Here is a 14,739-nt window from a genome sequence, read left to right as displayed (position 1 = left end):
TTCCAGATTAAGTTACTTGTCATTTATGTTTTGTTTTTCAATAAAATCTCTCATGTGTAAACTAGTATTTGCTCCTTTCTAATTCTTTGTATGAAATGTGTAATACTTGTTGTGATGTTGCAGACAAAATCAAACTACTCCTAAATAATGAAACAGCAGCAGATACCAAAACGTTATGGATCTTAAAACCAACAGACATCCACACAGGTCGTGTCTGTGAGCTTTGTTGCACACGAGTGAATGTAATGACAAGATTTCCACCACAATTCTACATAACTTTAAACTGAACAGGTTGAATCAACCATACTAAGTTTAAGCCAGGTCTCATTCAGTGGGTGCACATGGCCACAGGGGGACAGTATAGACTCTTCTATTCTAAATCATTAAATACCTACAACCAATTACATTCACTTGGCAACAACAGGAACCAGGGATCCGATATCTTTTGAAGAAAACACATTTGTGTTTCAGATCTTTCAATTTTTTCTTCTTCTCTTTCACACAAGAAGAAAATACAGATGAAGATGTCAAGAAAGGCTTAGATGAGAAGAGCTGATTGTTGATGCGGTGTAGATAAAATCACGTGATCTCTGCGGTGGAGTTGAAACCAATACGTTACTTCCTGCCTCCGCCTGCTGCTCCGCCCCTCCGCCGAATCCTGCAGAAAATATGTTGCTGTTGTGAACGTGTCTGAGTGCAGAACCTCCCACTGAGTTGTGCTTTTGTGTCAGGAAAACTGCAGGGGGAGATCTGGACCTAATTCTACGGTTGATCGTCCAGAGGACATGTCTGAAAAAGGCTTAAGAAGACAATGCTGTCAAATGTTATGTTATTAATTAATTCATCCATGTAACAAAAGTACTCAAAATATGCATCTTACATTTTTGTTTTCTGTGACGCTGCCACGGACGGTAGGGGTATCTTAACCGAAGAAAATAAGTTAAACGTTTCCTGCTGGCGGCAAAAAGACGAGTTGACAGGTTTGTAGCTTATAATACATTTTAATACTGCTTTAAATAAGCTTACATAAGCTAAATGCGAAAGCCACTGATGTAAATATAGATTTATATCGAAAAAACACCTGGTATTTTAGGTTTGAAAACTAATTGAAATGTGTACACTAATGTAGACATGAAATCTTGTAAACTGTATCTACTCTTTACTGAAGGCAAAAGACATGTCATAACTAGAGGTTTCTAAAAGAGATTGTGACCACAACAGATTAACTCATTTCAAAGTTCCCATTCAAAGACCTTTCAAAAATAATCTGCATCTAAAACTTATTTGTATCTGATGTTTTTCCCCCTATAAATCAAGTTAAATTGTGAGACATGATCAATTATTGTACAATTTGTTTGCACTTCCATGAAAAAAGGAAAAGAGCTGAGACTGTAATTCAATATTAGTTTAATATCAGGTGAACAGCGAAACATGAGAAAATCAATCACAAAGTGTTCAAAGTCATTGGTAAACACACAGGTAGGCATATTATTAGTTGGGATATTAGTGTATATGCTAGTTATGCGTGTATTAATTAAGATCTCAGATATTTCTGCATTGTATGTTCACATATATGTGATTGGTTCGTCATTAGGGTGAGTGTGCTGCGTCATTTCGTCACTTCCTGTTTACCTGCCGCTGGTGGTGGTCGCTCTCTGAACTAGCTCCTCTGCTAAACACAGCTGTCCCTCTGTATGACTACGGCTAAAATCACCGGTCTATAGTTAAACATTCACACATACCAGCCCCTACTCTCTGGTGCTTAGTGATTATTTGTTCTGTTTAAAACTCATCCTCATAGTTATACAGCTGCGATGTCTTCTGTCTGTCCCTCTTGCTCCACTGCTCTCTCTTGCTCTGAGTGTCTCATGTTTACTTACTCATCTGCCTCCCTTAGCAGTAGTGGTACATTGTGGCGGGGTCTCTCTTAAAAACTCCTCAAAGAGTGCGAAAACACAGGCGTAGTCAAAAAAGTGTTGTTTTCAATTTATTTTCAACTGACTCTCCAAGGTGCTCGTAAACATTTACAAGAAATACCAATCAAAAATACTTTTATAATATACAGGAAAACCTCTTGTCTAGTGCTCTCATGAGCTCTGACGTTACCTTCTCTGTAACTGGATTCAGACTCAGCCTCAAGGGCTTGAAGCTGCCCTTTTAAACTTTTAGCCCCTCCCATCGGGCTTAATTACCAATTCAAACACATTTATCTGCAAATACAGTGCTTGAAACAAAACATAAGAGTTTACAATGACCTATTTACATGTCACCAAATAAATCATCTTTAAACAAATCAAATGACTTTATATACAGAACGGTATCAACCATAAACATTACAACTCTTATTAATGATCTTTAGAAAAAAACCTAACAGAAACTATTTCAACAAACCGGAAGTTGTGCCCAGTTTGTTTCCGCTAACTTTATTCTGACAGCGAGATGAGTGCGCCGCGTTCTAAACTGCTGGTAAGTGACTGTGCGTATGTGTGTCTGTGTGTGTGTGTGCACCCTCCGTCGGCCCAGCGCTAAACAGAGTAGCTGATGGTTAGATAGTGATCAACTAGGAACTTTAACAGGAAGAGTGGAAATGTTGGCGTGTGTGTGGCTGCGTGTGCGGACCGCTGACGGTCAGTGACGGAGCCGCTCCGTTACATACATGTAATAAATGCAGTGTGTTGGTAGCGATGGAGGCGAGACTTTGTAACTTAGAACTGCCGTTAGCTGTAGTTAGCCGGCCCGCGCTAGCCGCCGCAGAGCCACCTAGCTTAGCATGTAGCTTAGCCTCAACTAGTAGTCCCTCGACCTGCCCCGTGCAGCTCCGCAGTAAAGTGAGCCGTCATCTGGGAAGCCAGCCGCCCCCGCTGTTTTTTTTTGCGCGTCTACTTGTGGCTTTACGGTAAAACAGCATGGTTGGGTGAAACGGCCCAAAATTAAGAAAAACACAACTTTATTTTATTGGATTTTTTTTTTTCAATCTTCATGGCGTACCTAATCATGTCAATTATCATGTATTTTTAATGCAAATTAAAGGGCAAGTCTGTAATGAATACGAATGTATACATAATGTCACCATATTTGGAAGCTTATTTAAAATATTCCTTAAGAGGTTATAAGTTACTTCAAGTGGATTCCTGTTCTTGGTGTCTCTGACTATGCTGATACAAATTTGTGTATTTTTACTGTAGAATAACTGTAAAAGGACGAATGTATTCATAATGTTACCATATTTGGAAGCTGATTAAAAATATTCCTTAAGAGGTTATAAGTTACTTCGAGTGGATTCCTGTTCTTGGTGTCTCTGACTATGCTGAGATACATTTTTGTGTATTTTTACTGTAGAATAACTGAGAAAATTAAAGGGGAAATATGTGAAAGTGGCCCAATGCATTCTTAATGTTGCCATATTTGGAAGCTGATTAAAAATATTCCTTGAGGTTATAAATTTCTTCGAGTGGATTCCTGTTCTTGGTGTCTCTGACTATACTGAGATACATTTTTGTGTATTTTTACTGTAGAATCACTGAGAAAATTAAAGGGGAAATCTGTGAAAGTGGCCAAATGCATTCCTAATGTAGCCATATTTGGAAGCTTATTAAAAATATTCCTTGAGAGGTTATAAGTTACTTCGAGTGGATTCCTGTTCTTGGTGTCTCTGACTATGCTGATAGAAATTTGTGTATTTTTACTGAAGAATAACTGAGAAAATGAAAGGGGAAATCTGTGAAAGTGGCCCAATGCATTCTTAATGTTGCCATATTTGGAAGCTGATTGAAAATATTCCAATATTATAAGTTGATTCACTTCAAGTCATTCACTTTAGTAAGTTGTCAGTTTAGTAAGTGAAAACAATAGCAGTGGTTTAATTAAGATCTCAACAATGTTCTTACAATGACTTTATTTTGGAAGGTTGACGTGTAGTTCATCCTGTTATAAGCAGGTTGTTGGTTGGGACTCTTGTTTTGATAGGGGTTTTAAAGGAAGGGGGTGCTTTTGAGAGAGAAAGTTCTGGAGCGTGGAATGCAAAGATGGACAGGTAAGAAGCGAATCAGCTATGTCTTTTGAAAAAAGCTTTTTTTAACTTTTTGCTGTCACAGAAAACATTTAACAGCGTCCACTCGAATCGCCATTGGGTCATGGTGGACGCCATTAGGTGATAGACTGATGTTGTACATGGAAGCACTTGCTCCTCAGGTGTGGAGCAAAAAGTTACGTCTAATAAATTCGAAAAATAACAAGTAGCCGATTCGTTTTCTAAATGCTACCTGAGGATTCGGATGACACTTCATCTAGATTCATACATAGCTTCTGGATGATTCACCCTATTTCTTGTCTTGTGATTGTGATTGAAATAGAAGGTCTAGTGAAGAATGTAACTGTAACGTTTTATATCTCTTAGAATAATACAAAATAAGACATAAGCTACAGTCCTAAACATGCTCACTGCATCATGTACTTTTTTTTTAATGTTTTCTTAATTATTTTGTTTTCAGATTTTGTACTTTTACCACCTTTGGAAAGGCAAGTTGTGAAGCACAATACATTCACACAATATAAAAAGTATTTACTTTTGATCTTACTTTTAATGATGCTATAGCATTACAAGTCATTATGTTTGTAAATAGTTTATATTTCACTGACACAACATCCTTTACTGCTTCAAAACATTTTGACATGCAAATGCTTTATCGCCTTATTTAATTTCAAAGGGAAGACATCTGAAAAGAAGCCTACAAGAAATAGTATTGACTATCAAGACATTTTCTGAACCCGGTGGGAATATAAAGGACTACAGTGTGAACAGTCCAGCTGGTTTTTGGAAAAATGTCTGCAGTGTCTTGGAGGTTTCAAACACACTGGTTAATCGCGTGAAGATCCGTAAGGCAGTGCTTGATCACCAAAAGGTAAAACTTTTTAGTTATTGATAGAAATTTTGATTAACACATTTTTGTAATGAAGTACCTAATACATGTTATTAACAATAACTGCGATGTGTAATATATGTAATTTTTCCATACAATTATTAGGTTTTACATTCTAAAGCGCACTTCAGGCGATACCAAAGTGACAAATTACAAGGTTGAGGACAGGGATTAAAGCAAAAAAAAATCATCTGACTGAAAAAAAAAATCGGCACTCACTTTGGGTCGTGGCTGCTTACCGCCTCGATATTTGAACTTCACGTGGTCCATTATCACTTACTAGTTTAAAGCTAGGGCATAAAACCAATATTTTTTTGCAAGACTTCACCATTCGTGTTAATGGGCTATAAATGACAAAACGTCTGCACAAGTTGTCAGAGCAAGCATTTATTTCCACAATGCTTTCAAGAACAATTATATGCCAACGCATGGATTAGATAAAAAATAAAAATGCCGCGTCAACTTATCCATTCAAACATGAGAAAGACGCAAGGCATGGTTCACAAACAAAAGGTTAAAAAAATCACAGCTGATTGGTGAAGTTATTGCAAATCATATCAGTGTTACACACCCCCCCCCTATTTTTTTTTCTCTTCGGATCTGCATCGATCTCATTTTTAAGGCCGATTTATAGTCGTTTTTTACGCACGCACGCACGCACGCAGCTTCTACGGACTCGTTTTGGTTTATAGTTCCCCTACAGTGGCGCGTGTTGCAACGCAATTCACCGCCAGACCACTAGCCGGAATAATGTTTTTTGTTGAAGTCGGCTCTTCTTCGTGTGTGGCATACGTTTATATACATCGCCACGGCGGCTCCTCAGAGCCTTTTTCTGGCGGACAAACCCGCTGGTCAGTGACGGGTTATACTAGTGTTCATAGTTTCGGATCTTTTCTGCCAAGTGCTCTTCTATTTTGGTCTATATTCGTTCTTCTAAATCTTCCGTGGTTTCCGCAGTTTCCGGGTATGAAACCGGAAATGCGACTCCGGAAGGCCGATTTATACTCGGCTTTTTGAGCCTTATTCGAGCGGAGTTGACGGAAATCCATCATAGCGACGGAAAACTTGAATCCATGGGTTGAGGAAAGACCCACTGCGGAGGAAACATCCTCTTTGGTACGTATTGTTTCATTTCATCGAAAGTAAAAAAGACAGTGGTTATTACGGTGGTGCTTTTTAAAAAAATAGGGTTTATCCAGTGATGTTTTACAGAAAACTTTGTAACACGCAAACTGAATCATTTTGGCGGGTAAATTACGTAATTGGTGTATGATTGATATGCACTTAAATTGAGTGAGAGATAAGAACTTTAAGATGATGAAAATTTGATTTTTCATTCAACTTTCTAATGCGTTTCGTCTATTGCCCCACTTGTCTTTTCAGCCACATGGGTGATGAGGTTGAAGAGCTTAAGGCCAATGTACGCTTCTCTGTTTTGACAGACACGGACAGATAGGACTGCCTTATCTGACCTTGTAAGGACAGATATCTGTCCAGTCAGTCTCTGTTGGGGGTCCTTCGTCACCTTTCTGCTCTGCTCACTACCTGCACTCTACTTCACTGTGACACTTTGGCACATCGATGATTCAAACATGGGGTAACCAATAGTCCACTCCTCTTCAGTCACCTTTTAACGAATCGTTAAAATACTCTAGTTGTGGCCTGCAGTGATCAGTGAAAGAGTCGAAAATGGCTGGAGTAAGCCTCCTGCAAACTGTGCTCCTGAAGGGTCCTTTCATTCTTTCATCCATGTCGGCTTTAACGAGTCAGGAGGGAAGAGGAAACTCCGGCAAGATAGAGGAGTCACAGTCGATGTGAGACTAGAGGATCTGCCGCCAAACTTACACCTGCAGTTACCGCTTACATGTGGCATGTGAGTTTTCTACATTTTTTACCCCCTGTTAATAGGGTTTTTATGTGTAGTTTTTCCTTACTCTTGTTGAGGGTTATGGATAGAGGATATCGCACTTTTGTATTCATTGTATATTTATATAAATATTACTAATGTAGGGAAAGCCATTGAATACATGGATATTAAAACATATTTTTCAACAACACAATTAAGCCATCATAATTTAGTATGTTTTCTAATGTATTGATTTTCTACTTGTATTCTATGAAATATTGTCACTGCATATCTGAGTTATTTTAGTTCCATGTGAAATTTTTATTGCCAAGAAATTAGTTTAAAACAAGTGTATGAACAGTCTATATTATTATTCATTGTTAAAACAATTCTTATTTCCTGCAATATTCAAACCTTTTGTGGTTACTCTGTATTTTTGTTTGATTTATTAATAATCTAGTACTAAGTGACTGTGAGCTCTCTCTCACTCTGGGTCTCGGTCTCTCCCAGAAAAACAAAAAGTCTCTTTTCGACCCGGCCGCAGAAGGCACCCATTTCGAAAAAATTTTCGGCAGGAGGAATTTTCTAGTTTAATTTGATATTCCCCATTCCTTCACCCTGTAAACTGCTGCCTCATTTGACTTTGATTTGACTATGTTACATGTATACATATATTCATATTATTTAATTTAACATTCCCCACTCCTTCACCTTGTAAACGGCTGCTTCACTTGACTGTTATATGTTACGATGTTATGTTATAGGTCATGTTACATAGTATGTCATTTTTATATTTTGTGAAGTAGTCTACTGCGTAGAATCTGCCTGCCATGTCACAATAATTTCACTGCTCCGATGCCATGTCATTGGTGCATGTGACAATAAACTTTGATTTGATCAAAGTTGACAAATGTAAAGTTGACAGACTCCACCTCATATCCTTGTACGTGTATTTGGAAATGCTTTTTTGAGAGTACATCTAACAACATGGAGGAAGGTAAGACACCAAAATGTTTAAAAAATAAAACAAAATCCCTCTTCAGTTAAAAGGGGAATCATTTTGAAAATTTAGTCCAGTCTTTACTGATATAATGTCGCTGACACTCAGACATGGTCTACTATCATGTTTAAGTGGAATGAGTCTGTGAAAATAGGAGGTTTCTCCTAAATTTTAATGTGGACATTGCATAGTCAGAGGCTCTATGAACAGGAATCCACTGGAAATACTCATAACCTGTTAAGGAATATCTTTAAAATTCATCCAAATGTGTATATTGGGCCACTTTCACAGATTTGCACTTTTATTTTCTCAGTTATTCTACAGTAAAAATACACAGAAATTTGTATGAGCATAGTCAGAGACACCATGAACAGGAATCCACTCGAAGTAACTTATAACCTCTCAAGGAATATTTTTAATCAGCTTCCAAATATTGTTACATTAGGAATACAGTGGTCCTTTTTACAGACTTGCCCTTCAATTTGCAGTAAAAATACTTAACAGAAACGTCATTAAGATAAAAAAAAAAAAAAATCGAATGAGAGACTATAACTAAAATATAGTTGTATTTTCGTTCTTTTTAGGCGCTCCGACTATCTATACGCTTAACCGTATGATGCAGTAGTAGCGCGCAAAAAAACCCTGATTGGCGGCTGGCTTCCCAGATGACGGCTCACTTTACTGCAGTTGTGCAGCCGGGTGCCCAGGGCGGCAAGGTGACGGGCAGGAGGGGGCATAGTGCCACCCTTAAAAAGCCAACGATTAAAGACCCACCAGCTCACGTTTCAAATAGATTCTCCCCACTCAGCGACGCATCCACTGAGAAACAAACTCTGGTTATTGGCGACTCGGTTCTGAGAAACGTGAGATTAGCTACACCAGCGACCACAGTCAATTGTATCCCAGGGGCCAGAGCCAGCAACATCGAATCCAAACTAAAGCTGCTGGCTAAAACTTAACGTAAATACAGTAAACTCGTAATTCAAGTCGGCAGCAACGACTGCCAGCTTCGTATTTCGGAGATCACTAAAGTGAATGTTGAGTCGGTGTGTGCTTTTGCAAAAACGATGTCGGACACAGTAGTTTTCTCTGGCCCTCTCACTAACACAACAGGCGAGGACATGTTTAGCCGCCTGTTGTCTTTTAACCGCTATCTGTCGAGGTGGTGTCCTGTAAATGATGTGGGCTTTGTAGATAATTGGCAAACTTTTTGGAGGGAACCTGGTCTTGTGAGGAGAGACAGCATTCATCCCACTTGGGATGGAGCATCTCTCTTATCTAGGAATATTACCCAGTCTATCACATGACAACCCAGAGTTGGGACCAGGAAGCAGAGCTGCATTGCTAAACACTTCTCTGCGCTTCCTCTGGATCAGTCACACAACCCCACAGAGACTGTGTCTGTCTTGATTAATTGATTGATGTAACAATTTCCTATTGTCCTTTCATTCAGAGTGTTCCCAAAGGAAGGAGAAGTGCCAAAGACAAGGATTGAATCGAGGCATCAGCCAAAAAAACATGTCTACAGAGTATCTCCTCACGCTTCTAGATCAGCATATAGTTTACAAGCCAGAGCAAGGTGTGGAACCAGAGGAGGGTGATGTTGCACTAATCAAAATGGTCGTCATGAAGCTGACCAGTGTGCAGCGTGAGGAGGAACAGAAGGAAAAGGTAGCTGCAGCCACTAGGTCAAGAGATGCAAAGGTGAGCACCAGACCGGATGTTGAAAAATAAGCTTTTACTTAAAAGAGTGTAGTCAACTACATTTATAATGTTCTTATGTGCATCAAGACAAGAAAAAAGACAAAGACTAGTTACTCATCATCCTCCTTGTATCTGACTTTGTCCTGTAAGTTTGTTTCTGTCACAGATTTCTCAGAAAAATGAGAAGATCACAAACAGCGAAGGAAGATCACAACATATTAGGTTTTCACAGGCAATATCAGTAAGAACAGTCAGTATGCAGAGGAAAATTAATCGACTGACAAAACAGAGACACTGCATGCCGTGACAAACGACAGGCAGAGAAGCACCTCAATAAGGTAAGTTTAGTCCATCTAACATTTCCTGTTGATGTCAAATATGAAGTTTTCAATAAAACAACATCTACTATTGGGTTTTTTTCTTTACAGAAACTCAACATTCTGGAGAGAGAACATTAGTTTCTGCGCTATGACTCTGCAAAAACGAAGGTACAAAGTCAGGCAACATAAATTGTCCAAAATGACGGTAAAAAAATGAATTGTAGCATACAATCAGAGTATTTATATCATCTTTCTGAATGAATTATTCCCTTCAAGACATCTGCTGCAGCCTTAAGTTCATTTAAAGTGATATTTATATTTTAGACTGATATTTTAAGGATTCTGCCTAATATCCTTAGGTTCAAAAGCGCTAGTAGCAATCGGGATGAAGAATTGAACGGGGCACTTTAATACGTTCAACAGTTGGAGAAAAAAACTGGAGATAATTAAACAAGACGGTCTCCAGAAGGAGGCAGAGGGAGAAGAGGGCGAAACAAAGAAAGGAAAGACAAGGCTTGAAACCATGATCAAGATGTCTACCGAGTATCTCCTCACGCTTCTAGATCAGCATTTTGTTTACATGCCAGAGCAAGGTGTGGAACCAAAGGAGGGTGATGTTGCACTAATCAAAATGGTCGTCACGAAGCTGACCAGTGTGCAGCGTGAGGAGGAACAGAAGGAAAAGGTAGCTGCAGCCACTAGGACAAGAGATGCAAAGGTAAGCACCAGACCGGATGTTGAAAAATAAGCTTTTACTTACAAGAGTGTAGTCAACTACATTTATAATGTTCTTATTTGCATAAAGACAAGAAAAAAGACAAAGACTGGTTACTCATCATCCTCCTTGTATCTGACTTTGTCCTGTAAGTTTGTTTCTGTCACAGATTTCTCAGAAAAATGAGAAGATCAAAAACAGCGAAGGAAGATCACAACATATTACGTTTTCACAGGCAATATCAGCAAGAACAGTCAGTATGCAGAGGAAAATTAATCGACTGACAAAACAGAGAGACACTGCATGGCTTTACAAACGACAGGCAGAGAAGCACCTCAATAAGGTAAGTGTAGTCCATCTAACATTTCCTGTTGATGTCAAATATGAAGTTTTCAATAAAAAAACATCATCTACTATTGGGTTTTTTTCTTTACAGAAACTCAACATTCTGGAGAGAGAACATTAGTTTCTGCGCTATGACTCTGCAAAAACGAAGGTACAAAGTCAGGCAACATAAATTGTCCAAAATGACGGTAAAAAAAGGAATTGTAGCATACCATCAGAGTATTTATATCATCTTGCTGAATGAATTATTCCCTTCAAGACATCTGCTGTAGCCTTAAGTTCATTTAAAGTGATATTTATATTTTAGACTGATACTTTAAGGATTCTGCCTTATATCCTTAGGTTCAAAAGCGGTAATAGCAATCGGGATGAAGAATTGAACGGGGCACTTCAATACGTTCAACAGTTGGAGAAAAAACTGGAGATAATTAATTAAGACGGTCTCCAGAAGAAGGCAGAGGGAGAAGAGGGCCAAACAAAGAAAGGAAAGACAAGGCTTGAAACCATGATCAAGATGTCTACAGAGTATCTCCTCACGCTTCTAGATCAGCATTTTGTTTACATGCCAGAGCAAGGTGTGGAACCAGAGGAGGGTGATGTTGTACTAATCAGTGAAATTAGGATGTCTGAAGGCAAAATGGTCGTCATCAAGCTGACCAGTGTGCAGCGTGAGGAGCAACAGAAGGAAAAGGTTGCTGCAGCCACTAGGTCAAGAGATGCAAAGGTGAGCACCAGACCAGATGTTGAAAAAGAAGCTTTTACTTACAAGAGTGTAGTCAACTACATTTATAATGTTCTTATGTGCATCAAGACAAGAAAAAAGACAGACTAGTTACTCATCATCCTCCTTGTATCTGACTTTGTCCTGTAAGTTTTTTTCTGTCACAGATTTCTCAGAAAAATGAGGAGAAAGGAAGCTCACAACATATTAGGTTTTCACAGGCAATATCAGTAAGAACAGTCAGTATGCAGAGGAAAATTAATCGACTGACAAAACAGAGAGACACTGCATGGCGTTACAAACGACAGGCAGAGAAGCACCTCAATAAGGTAAGTTTAGTCCATCTAACATTTCAAATGTCAAATATGAAGTTTTCAATAAAAAAACATCTACTATTGGGTTTTTTTCTTTACAGAAACTCAACATTCTGGAGAGAGAACATTAGTTTCTGCGCTATGACTCTGCAAAAACGAAGGTACAAAGTCAGGCAACATTAATTGTCCAAAATGACGGTAAAAAAAGGAATTGTAGCATACAATCAGAGTATTTATATTGTCTTTCTGAATGAATTATTCCCTTCAAGACATCTGCTGCAACCTTAAGTTCATTTAAAGTGATATTTATATTTTAGACTGATATTTTAAGGATTCTGCCTAATATCCTAGGTTCAAAAGCGCTAGTAGCAATCGGGATGAAGAATTGAACGGGGCACTTCAATACGTTCAACAGTTTGAGAAAAAACTGGAGATAATTAATTAAGACGGTCTCCAGAAGGAGGCAGAGGGAGAAGAGGGCCAAACAAAGAAAGGAAAGACAAGGCTTGAAACCATGATCAAGATGTCTACAGAGTATCTCCTCACGCTTCTAGATCAGCATTTTGTTAACAAGCCAGAGCAAGGTGTGGAACCAAAGGAGGGTGATGTTGCACTAATCAAAATGGTCGTCACGAAGCTGACCAGTGTGCAGCGTGAGAAGGAACAGAAGGAAAAGGTAGCTGCAGCCACTAGGTCAAGAGATGCAAAGGTGAGCACCAGACCGGATGTTGAAAAATAAGCTTTTACTTACAAGAGTGTAGTCAACTACATTTATAATGTTCTTATGTGCGTCAAGACAAGAAAAAAGACAAAGAATAGTTACTCATCATCCTCCTTGTATCTGACTTTGTCCTGTACTTTTTTTGTCACAAATTTCTCAGAAAAATGAGATCAAAAACAGCAAAGGAAGATCAGAACATATTACTTTTTCGCAGGCAATATCAGTGAGAACAGTCAGTATGCAGAGGAAAATTAATCGACTGACAAAACAGAGAGACACTGCATGCCGTTACAAACGACAGGCAGAGAAGCACCTCAATAAGGTAAGTTTAGTCCATCTAACATTTCCTGTTGATGTCAAATATGAAGTTTTCAATAAAAAAACATCTACTATTGGGTTTTTTTCTTTACAGAAACTCAACATTCTGGAGAGAGAACATTAGTTTCTGCGATATGACTCTGCAAAAACGAAGGTACAAAGTCAGGCAACATAAATTGTCCAAAATGACGGTAAAAAAAGGAGTTGTAGCATACCATCAGAGTATTTATATCATCTTGCTGAATGAATTATTCCCTTCAAGACATCTGCTGTAGCCTTAAGTTCATTTAAAGTGATATTTATATTTTAGACTGATACTTTAAGGATTCTGCCTTATATCCTTAGGTTCAAAAGCGGTAATAGCAATCGGGATGAAGAATTGAACGGGGCACTTCAATACGTTCAACAGTTGGAGAAAAAACTGGAGATAATTAATTAAGACGGTCTCCAGAGAAGGCAGAGGGAGAAGAGGGCCAAACAAAGAAAGGAAAGACAAGGCTTGAAACCATGATCAAGATGTCTACAGAGTATCTCCTCACGCTTCTAGATCAGCATTTTGTTTACATGCCAGAGCAAGGTGTGGAACCAGAGGAGGGTGATGTTGTACTAATCAGTGAAATTAGGATGTCTGAAGGCAAAATGGTCGTCATCAAGCTGACCAGTGTGCAGTGTGAGGAGCAACAGAAGGAAAAGGTTGCTGCAGCCACTAGGTCAAGAGATGCAAAGGTGAGCACCAGACCAGATGTTGAAAAAGAAGCTTTTACTTACAAGAGTGTAGTCAACTACATTTATAATGTTCTTATGTGCATCAAGACAAGAAAAAAGACAGACTAGTTACTCATCATCCTCCTTGTATCTGACTTTGTCCTGTAAGTTTTTTTCTGTCACAGATTTCTCAGAAAAATGAGGAGAAAGGAAGCTCACAACATATTAGGTTTTCACAGGCAATATCAGTAAGAACAGTCAGTATGCAGAGGAAAATTAATCGACTGACAAAACAGAGAGACACTGCATGGCGTTACAAACGACAGGCAGAGAAGCACCTCAATAAGGTAAGTTTAGTCCATCTAACATTTCAAATGTCAAATATGAAGTTTTCAATAAAAAAACATCTACTATTGGGTTTTTTTCTTTACAGAAACTCAACATTCTGGAGAGAGAACATTAGTTTCTGCGCTATGACTCTGCAAAAACGAAGGTACAAAGTCAGGCAACATTAATTGTCCAAAATGACGGTAAAAAAAGGAATTGTAGCATACAATCAGAGTATTTATATCGTCTTTCTGAATGAATTATTCCCTTCAAGACATCTGCTGCAGCCTTAAGTTCATTTAAAGTGATATTTATATTTTAGACTGATATTTTAAGGATTCTGCCTAATATCCTAGGTTCAAAAGCGCTAGTAGCAATCGGGATGAAGAATTGAACGGGGCACTTCAATACGTTCAACAGTTTGAGAAAAAACTGGAGATAATTAATTAAGACGGTCTCCAGAAGGAGGCAGAGGGAGAAGAGGGCCAAACAAAGAAAGGAAAGACAAGGCTTGAAACCATGATCAAGATGTCTACAGAGTATCTCCTCACGCTTCTAGATCAGCATTTTGTTAACAAGCCAGAGCAAGGTGTGGAACCAAAGGAGGGTGATGTTGCACTAATCAAAATGGTAGTCACGAAGCTGACCAGTGTGCAGCGTGAGAAGGAACAGAAGGAAAAGGTAGCTGCAGCCACTAGGTCAAGAGATGCAAAGGTGAGCACCAGACCGGATGTTGAAAAATAAGCTTTTACTTACAAGAGTGTAGTCAACTACATTTATAATG

This window comes from Limanda limanda, chromosome 5 (genome assembly GCF_963576545.1).
Source record: "Limanda limanda chromosome 5, fLimLim1.1, whole genome shotgun sequence".
NCBI classification, from domain to species: Eukaryota; Metazoa; Chordata; class Actinopteri; order Pleuronectiformes; family Pleuronectidae; genus Limanda; species Limanda limanda.
The sequence above is the reverse complement of the archived record's forward strand: the minus strand, read 5'-3'. Positions refer to the sequence as shown.